Below are 9,704 nucleotides of genomic sequence, written 5' to 3'. Positions count from 1 at the left end.
TTACTAACCTGAACTAAACTAACTACATCCAGCTTTCAGTCTTACTAACCTGAACTAAGCTAACCATGTGCAGTTTTCATTCTTGCTAACCTGAACCAAACTAACTACATCCAGCTTTCAGTCTTGCTTGAGCTAAGCTATGTCCTGCTTTTGGGATTACCAACTTCAGATAAGCTAACAACATTAAGCTTTCAGTCTAACCTGAACTAGACTAACAACATCCAGCTCTCAGTCTAACCTGAGCTAAGCTAACTACATCCTGCTTTTGGTCATACTAACCTCAGTTAAGCTAATATGTCTAGCTTTCAGTCTTACTTGAGCTAAGCTAACTACATCCTGCTCTCTGTCTTGCTAACCTGAGCTAGGCTAATTATGTCCTGACTCCTGGACCCTGGAGGTGGTTAGCTTAGTTTATCATGAAGACTACAGAAAGAAGCCAATTAAAACATTAGCCTACAGCTTGTTTAGAGCAAGGCTAGCTGATCCTCAGCATCCAGTGTTTTTATGCTAAGCTAAGCCAACTGTATACCAGCCCTAGCTTCATATGTAGCACACAGGTATAAGTGTGGTATCAATCTTCTCATCTCATCCTCAGCAAGAAAGTGAAGAGGGGCATTTCCTGAAAAACCCCATACCATTTTTGTATATTCTGAAAGCCATCTGTAAATCTATTCTGCAGTGTATGTCAAATGTACTTATTTTTTCAGTATGGGCTGCACCCTCCAACGTGACACCTCCTCACCACCGCACAACCTTAATACTTCCCCTCATCTGCCATTTCTGATTACCCCCCCCAACAGCAGGCACTCAGAATTTTCTCATCCCTCCAGTTCTCTCCAGCTTCCTCACCTGCAGTGTTCACTTTGATTAAAGTACATTTCAGAGAAGGAGCATAGGACGCAAAATACCTTCACACAGATTAAAGAGGAGAGAGGTAGAAAGAAAAAAAATACCTTAAAGAGTTTTAATACTTTATGAATTCTGATACCTTTTTAAGAGTTTCAGACTTGAAGCTGCTGTGACAGGTTTTGGCTGTTTCACGCCCGTGTAAATATCCTGCTCTTTCCTATTTTGCAGATTTATTACGTGTAAATAGACACGCATCAAGGAGAGATTAAACATGTTTTTTGCTAAATCTGGCTTGTCTGATGTTTTCATTCCCCTTTCCCCGTCCCTGTATACCCTCAAAGTTGTGGATTTGGAAGTTGTAACAAGTTTTAGGTTTATCTCAAGTTCACGTCACCACAAGAGAACTTGTAAGATCAAACGCAGCACATATGAGACTAAAATGTTATTGTACTCTCTGCAGTCTGGTAAAGCAAATACAAATGCATCTGTTTGATTTCCCTTCTGTCTTTTCACAGCGATATTGATGAGGACATTGGAAGAGAAAAGAAAGAAAATGATAATGAGCCTCGGCTTTACAGACTTTTACTGTCAGAAATCCCTTCCTGAAACGAGCGAGGAAGATGCAAAGCTCTGTTTCAAGGCAACAATCAGCCATCCGTATCCAGTCACTTCACCATGCATGTGAAAAGACTGAAATTGTCCCAGGGAGTGCCAGACCACTGAATCCCTCAGATATGAGTGCAATGTCACAGTAATGATGTGATAGAAAATGCGTTTCAGCATCTCCATGTTCCATTGATTTTCCTTACACTGTAATTCTTTCAAAACAAGATAGATCATCATAAATCTGAAATATAGGCTACAGTATGTCTGACACTGGGCTTCTCTGTGTGTGGAGAAAAACAACAACATGATACAGTATGGGTGGATCATAAATAAGGCATATCTATACTTCCTGATTCACAGACTTTTTCTTTTGTAATAAATGTCTCAACAATTATTTAATGGATTGTAATGAAATTTGGCACATATATCCGCCGTGCCGAAATCCAAATTACGCTGCTGACATTTTATCTCACACCATCAGCAGGTGTTTTCTTTTGGTTTAATGACCGAACACCTTAAGAATTAATGACATTCCAGTTCTTCGTTTAGCGCTGATTAGCAGATGTTAGCATGCTAGCATCCTAACCTAAGAAGGTAAACCTACATGTGAAGCATCAACATTCTAACATGCTGACGTTAGCAGTTAGCATTTAGCTCCAACCTTGAGCTTGCGGTTGAGTACAGCCTCACAGAGTTGCCAGGATGGGTGTAAATTCTCACCATGTTCCAGCCTGATCCCACCAAAAGGCGTATGACTAACACAATGTTTTATTTCGTTGTATGTATTCTTTTTCATGTGTCGTTTCACACCATTTAGCTTCCACTGACTTATGCAGCAATGGCATGTCAGTTTACAAGCAAAGGTAAGAGAGTAAAAAATTATCATGGGGCGTAATATAAAGAGCCATAGAGTCCACAAATGGAAGGGGTAGACAGGACAGGACTTTGACTTGGGAGACTTCATTTCCCCTGTAAAACCAAAATTCAGCATTGACTTATTTTAACTTGGCAATCAAGTTAACTTAAGGAATGTACTTAACTTACATGAAGTGACTAAAGTTATGTAACTATTGTAGTTTTTTAACCTGAACCACAATCTTTGCCTAATCAAAACCTTGTTGCCCAAAATCTAACCGACCATTTCACAGTAACGTTGACAAAGATCACGTATCTGTTACCACGTTTGAAAATGAGCCAAACTAAATGGCATTAACTGACACGCAAAAAGCTCAAAATGTGTAGACATGAGACTCAAAATGATCTTAACAAGTGGCGTAGTATTTATAGGCTATCCTATCCTCTCCTATCATGTCATATCAGAGTTATGAGTCCTCTGTGTTGTCAGACAACATGACCCTTTGCGTCATTAACGTGGAAGTGTTCTCATCTCTACCATTTTCCCCATACAATGTGAACACGCCATAAGGCTATAAATAAAATCACAACCTATTTACTAACTAGATAGTGCACCATGTTTAGCTTCTGACATTTAATTTGAATTGAATGTGAATTTCATGCACTATATAGTGCCCTCAAAAAACTGTTTTCTCCAAACATTCCTACAATGCTATGTGTCACATTTTATGTAAGCAAAAATTACGGTTGTTGACTCATGATGACGCACAATGACGATGATTCCTAAGTGTCTGAACAACCCGTTCTCATTCCAACTCATTATTTACTGACAGTTGCTCACCACCCCTCAGCACAAGGTACCCTCATGCCAAGTCTTTAAGAATCTACCAAATCCAGTTGCGTACGACAACCCTTTCTACGAAGGTACATGTCATTAGAAGGTTGTGAAATGTTTGCAATGTGGGTAGATATAGGATGTTAGGGTTACAATAGGTATGTTGAAGTTACTCGAAAGACAAAAGTCACTTAACAAAATATACCTTACAACTTTGAATTAAGTTTTGGTTTCACATGGGACACACTGGTCTCCGGGGTGAAAGTTCTGAGTTTGTTTGAGCCACTCATCCATCTCCCTCTTTATACTACATCAACAGGCTGATGTGTCTCAGACAGCCATGATCCGGTTTACTCAAGTGTCTCGAACTAACAGGTACCGTGTGCGAGCTGGGAATGAGACGAGGCTGGTCTGAAATATCTATAAAATGCTCATTACAGAGTAAATCAATGAGTGTCTATTATGATTTCCAATAATGCTCCACTGTTGTCATTAAATCTCTCACTCTGTCTCCTCATCCCTCCTTTCCCAACACAAATGGTATCAATACAGATCAAATCCTGTCCTCTCCTCATGTCTCTCAGACGGCCCGTTACAGGTCTGAAAATGTAACTTTTAAAATGTGTCGAGCCCTCCCCTCGGGAACAAGAGGATTTGACAGGCAACCCATCAATCAAATTAAAAAGCCCATTATGAAAACATAAAGAGGAGAGCTTCAGACCTCCGGAGAGAATCTGACCTGGATATCACAGACACCTCGTCTTTGTTCTGAATGGGATTGACCTCTCTTTATTATCCTAAGTGCTTTTTTTTTCATTCTTTCCTCCACCTGTGGGGCCATTTTCAGACTCTGGCTCTTATTTCTTTCTCTGTTTGGTGAAGTTTCAAGCTGTGGACGGATGGAAGGCAGATTGTAGCATTTCTAATTATTTCTGCCCAGTTTTCTTCTCTTTTTTTCCCCCTCAGTCTACTTACTGTGGTCCTTTAGAGGCAGACTGACTGAGTTTACACTGGACCTTCTCTCCTCGTCTTCTCTCCATCCAACACTCTTACAAATAAAGGTGCTAACTGGAACCATAAAGGGTTTGTCAACTTTCTGGTTCCTGGTACAACCTTTCATAAAGATTCCACTTGGAACTGTTTCAGAGAGTTCTACCAATAATTCAGTGTAAAAAGTTATACCCAGAACCTTCTGTGAAAGGTTTTATCATCATCCCAGTATGAGAGTTCTACAGAGAACCCCTCTATGGTGTAATGGTTCCACCCAGAACTCTATCTGGGGATCTTTCCACCTTCTAAAGGTGGTAACAAGAATCAATCAAGGGGATCTACTTGGAACCCTTTTTATATCACAAGGGTTTTATTGAGAACCCAATCAGAGGGTACTACTGTGAAACAATGGCTCTACAGAGAACCCTTTTATATTCTAAGGTTTTTTTTCTAATACTCACCCAGGGGTTCTTCTGAGAACCTTTTTACATTCCAAGGGTACCTTTTTATATTTCAAGTTTTTTTTTTCCTAGAACCTAGCCAGAGGTGTTCTACTGAGAACTGTTTTTATATTACAATGTTTTTATCTAGAACCCCCCTCAGGGGGCTTTACAGAGAACCCTTTCATACTACAGGTTTTTTTTTTTTTTTATCTAGAACCTACCCAAGGGACTCTACTGAGAACCCTTTTATATTCCAGGTGTTTTACTGAAAACCCACCTAGGAGGCTCTACAGAGAATTATAGTACAAAGAAGAAATTTCAGCAATCCTTGAAGAACTCTTTCCTCTGAAAAGGTTTCTTTAGGTGAAAAGTGTTCTGAGTGAAACCCCTGAGAAATCCTCTCTTCAAAAAAGTTTTTTTTTCAGAAGCAAGTAGACTTTCGGCCCTTTAGGAAGAACCCATCTGGAACCTTTATTTCTGAGACCGTATCCTGTAATTTTCCTTTTGCATATGATGTGGACTCTGTGCTGCAGCTCTTGTCACAGTAGGTAGGGAACAGCAGCGCTCAGATAAAGCTACAGGTCACACACGCTCTCACAGACAGCAGACGCCACCTCCCATCGCCTGCAGCCCTTCTGTCTGCCGATGTGTTCAGATATCTCAGGGCATCAGATTACCATGTTTGAATTGTGCTTGTTGTGAAAAATCACTCTCCCTCTCCTTTATTTTCCTCTCCTCTGTTTTATCTCCTGCCTGAGGGCTTTTCTGGCGACTCAATCACCCCGACCACTCTCAACACAAACACTCGGCCCGTCCTCTAAGATGCCCCGACACAGAATAAACGACAAAGTCACATTGGCTCGGGCCCCACGCCGCCGACTCTCAGCTGGAGATTAAACTGCGATAAGACTCCTCTGTTTCTCCAGAGAGGAGGAGAGGATAACAGAGGGGGAGAGGGAGAAAAAAGATAAGAGAGAAAAAGCAACAAGAGGTAAGAAGGACAGAGAGGGAGAGGGGAGAAGTGGAGAAAGGGAAAACAAGAGAGAGTGAGTTGACTTTAGTTGTCTCGGCGGAGGCGGGCGGTTAATACTGGCTGCCTGAGATCTCGCTCATTCTGTCTTTATGAAGCCCCAATAAATGACGACCAGCAGGGGAAATAAGATGATAGCGCAGAATCAGGGCAGCAGACAGAGCTACATCTGCTCTGGATGCATCCTCTCTGTCTGTCAGAGCTGAATTTAAAGCAGTGCTAAATTGTCACTGTGCGGGTGCATGTCTGGATGAACAAACAGGACGGGATGTCAACCTGCATAATTTAAAGTAATCACTGATCTCTATAGCATTAGAGTTATTGAAGCTATGTTTGCTGTTCTGATACTCTGATGTCCAACAGGTCTGCCAGGTGAAAGGGAGGCAATGCATTTCTGATGTGTTTGGAGTAAATGCAAAAAAAAAAGACTGTGAGCGGGACCTCAGTCCAAAGGGTATCGTTTCAATTTCCAGGTCCCATAATTTCATTTTAAATAGGTGGTAATTACCCAGCAATAAATGTGAAACTTCTCACAAATTACCCACAAATTACCTGAAAAACAAATTACCTGTGAATTATCACATGAAATTTGGGGGTAAATCATGAGTAAATTCAGACCTGTTGCTTTGTAAAAACCAAACTAAAACTCTAAAAACAAAAAACTCAAAACTCCAAAAAAAATACAGCAAAAGACCATGATTATGTTTTAAAAAACAAAAAAAGAAAGCCAACATTATCTGCAAGTGGAGGGATTGTGAACTCTTCATCACCTCCTCATTCTTATTCTCCTCTCATTAGACACACCACTTCCTGCCATGGGGCCTGTTGGAATTGAAATGTAAATTGTACATCACAAAATTGTCCACTATCAACAGAATTCTGCAACTCTGCACTCGTTTTGACCCACTTTAAATTTCACCAATTTCACAGTTGTCTGTTAAACCAGCTGTGAGCAACTAGAAAAAAAAGTTGTAGATAAAGTTGCCAATGCCTTCCATGTTTTTCTGATCTACTTTCTTTTTAGCCATGCTGGCGCCGTGGCTCAAGGGACGGCACCGACGTTCGGTCAGTCCATCACCTGGATGGATGGATTGCCATGAAAAAAATTCAAATGAATTTAGTGATCTCCTGACTTTTCATGTAGTGCCAATATAAGGTTGACATACAGTAAATTGAGTGACATCGCCTGAATGTATGAAATTTGGTACAGACATTCGTATTCCCCTCAGGAGGAAATGTAATAACTTTGGCGATCCCCAGACTACTCATCAGGTCAAAACTTTAACTTGTCCAATACTTTGGTCCGTGTCCAAATATCTGCGTGACATTCTCATCTGCCTCAACTGCACTTTGTGTCCATCCATCCATCCATTATCTGTAACTGCTTATCCTTTGGATGGTCTAAGGTGCCTGGAGCTCATCCCAGCTGACATTGGATGAGAGGGGAAACAACCATTCACTTTCACATTCACTCTTACAGGCAATTTAAGGAAGCCAGATCAGACGAGGAGAACCCACACAGACATGGGGAGAACATCCAGACCCCACACAGTGAGTCTCCAGCTGGCCGGCAGGATTTAACTTATTTGCTGTTAGGTGACACCACATCACCGTGCCTCTACTAACTTTGTGTTTAGTACAAATCAGCATATGCTACCATAAGAACATGCAAACATAAAATTAAGATAGTGAACATATCAAACGTGAACACCGTAATATTGTCATTGTGAAATTGTTGGCATGCTGAAGTTAGCATTTAGCTTAAAGTAGCACTGTGCCTGAGTGTAGCTTTACAGAGCTGCTAGCAGAGTTATTGGAGAGAGACAAAAATTATTTTTTGATCTCATTTGAGTGTCATGAATTACTTATATGATGTTTAAAAGATATTTTACAAGTCAAGAAAGTCACAGGTTGTTGTAGTACCATTTAGTTTTGGGTGAAATCTCTCACTATATGTCACCAACACCCCAAACATGGCTGTCCCTTGTAACGTTATCTTACCTGAAAAGTTTTATCCAGCACCTCCTGATCCTTTTATCAGACAGGAAGCGAAAGACGAGGCGGGACCCATTACACCTGTGACTGCATGCCAGTATCATCCCCATGTAGCATAAATGGCTAATGTTAGCTTGTGAAGAGATAAAACCATAACACCTCTTTTGTACACATCATACACATTTTCACAGGCTTACACTTCAGCATTTTCATGGCAAACTTTGATTGTGTGTAATTTATGGCAGAATTCAAGCAGGTTCAAAAGATTTTTTGTCTCTTGCCGCTGACTACAGTTCATATTTTTTCCCAAGTTAGGTCATGATGGTCCACCGGACAGGGTGTGACTTTGCCTGTCTTTACCTGCATGAAATTCCCACTGGTCTTAGCTGTGTGTTGTTTTTACTACCAATTAGACTAAGTAGGATACAGTTCACCTAGCGGCTAGCATGGCTAGATTTTTTTTGTCTTTTTACTGTTTTACTAAATTTAACTGTTACTACTGAATTTGGGTTACAGTTGGTAAATGTTTGTTAGAACTTATTATTGTTATTACTATATAGTATTATCTCCTCTTTAAATAGTCAAACTGAGTAGGACTATTTCTTTTTCTGGATTGGTTTCCTTATAGACTTTGACCTTAGCTCAAACCTTGCTATCTTGGTTTGTTAAAACATGCATGCACGTAAATGCAGCTTTACCAAAGGTCTCCCCAGAGACTCCCAGTTACTGTCTGAAAAGGGAAAAAAAGCTATTTTCTGAGACTGAGCCCTGTTAAAATTGACTTTCATTGCACCAGGCAAGATCAATGAATTCCAGAATAGCACCCATAAGGGAGTTCCTATAATACTTGAAGTCTGATTGTAAGTGCTTCTCTGGCAAGCCGCGAATGACAGACCACTGGAGCCAATGAAAAGCAAATGTGGCATTAGGAATTCAGCTTGTAGTTCAGCTCAGGCTATTTTCACCAACTCTAACCCCCCGCCTGCTTTGCTTCTCACCGTCCCTGCAGGAGCTCACTTCACCTTTCCTCTCACCGGCCGCTGAGCTATCCTCACACTTTCATCTCTCTTCGTCTCAGCAGGATGGACGGATGCTCCGGAGAGCCGACGGAGGAGAACAAACCTGACTAGACAAACTAGTCCTCACAGACCCCCCTCACCACCACCACTACTCTCTTGCCCCTCCATCATCCTCTGTCACTCTTCCTCTTCCCCTGTCATCCTTTTATCTCTTCCGACCTCTCATCTACCCCCTTCCTCTCTCGCCATCCCTCCTCTCCCCGTGCTCCTGTTCTCTCTCTCTCTCTGTATCACTTATGGCTTGGCTGCAGGCAGTGTTGCGGTATTGGAAGCAGCATGGGGCTCGAGGAGTCATCTGGTGCTAAGCAGAGCTAAGCCCAGCTTCCGAAAAGCGTCTTAGCACTTTGGTCTAGAAAGGTTCATGGAGAATAACAGATGATAGAGCAGTAAAGCCGAGAACTTGGCCTCAGATACCTCGGCTCAGTGGGTAGGAGATAACTATAATTTGATCTAAGACGAATTTTAGGTTAAGTTATTATTATTATTATGACACTGGCATCAAATTTCTCACCATGCGCTTCTCAAGGACCTAGCGGGAGACTTTTAAGATATTGCTACAGCTGTTTTGCAGTAACCAATATGTTTCTGCCATCTCCCATCACCTGACCTTCCTCACCCACCTGCACACCTCTTTCCAAATCCCAATTATCTTTGCAGTATATGCCGGCCCATTCACATCTATTCACCACCATCTGCTCGATAATTTCACACAAGAATTCATCTTGCCAGGTCTCAAGCTATGGGATATGTCCGAGCCTCAGTGGGTCAGACTTATCAGCGTCCTATCCTTCATCTTGTGTTAGCTTTCTGATACTATCTCTTATGTTAGCGGGTCAGTTTTGACCCGTGTCTTGAATAGGCCATAAAATACCCTTAAAAAAAACATTATTTATCATCCAATTTGTTTCTTACCTCTTTGTTACCTTGTTAGGCTTCCCTATCCATGAAAAGATTGGTTTTAATATTTTTGTTGTGACTTTTGACAGCATACCAGTCATTTTCATTATAAAAAAAACTGTCAA

This window comes from Lutjanus erythropterus, chromosome 6, assembly GCF_056507025.1.
Source record: "Lutjanus erythropterus isolate fLutEry1 chromosome 6, fLutEry1.hap2, whole genome shotgun sequence".
NCBI classification, from domain to species: Eukaryota; Metazoa; Chordata; class Actinopteri; order Lutjaniformes; family Lutjanidae; genus Lutjanus; species Lutjanus erythropterus.
The sequence above is the reverse complement of the archived record's forward strand: the minus strand, read 5'-3'. Positions refer to the sequence as shown.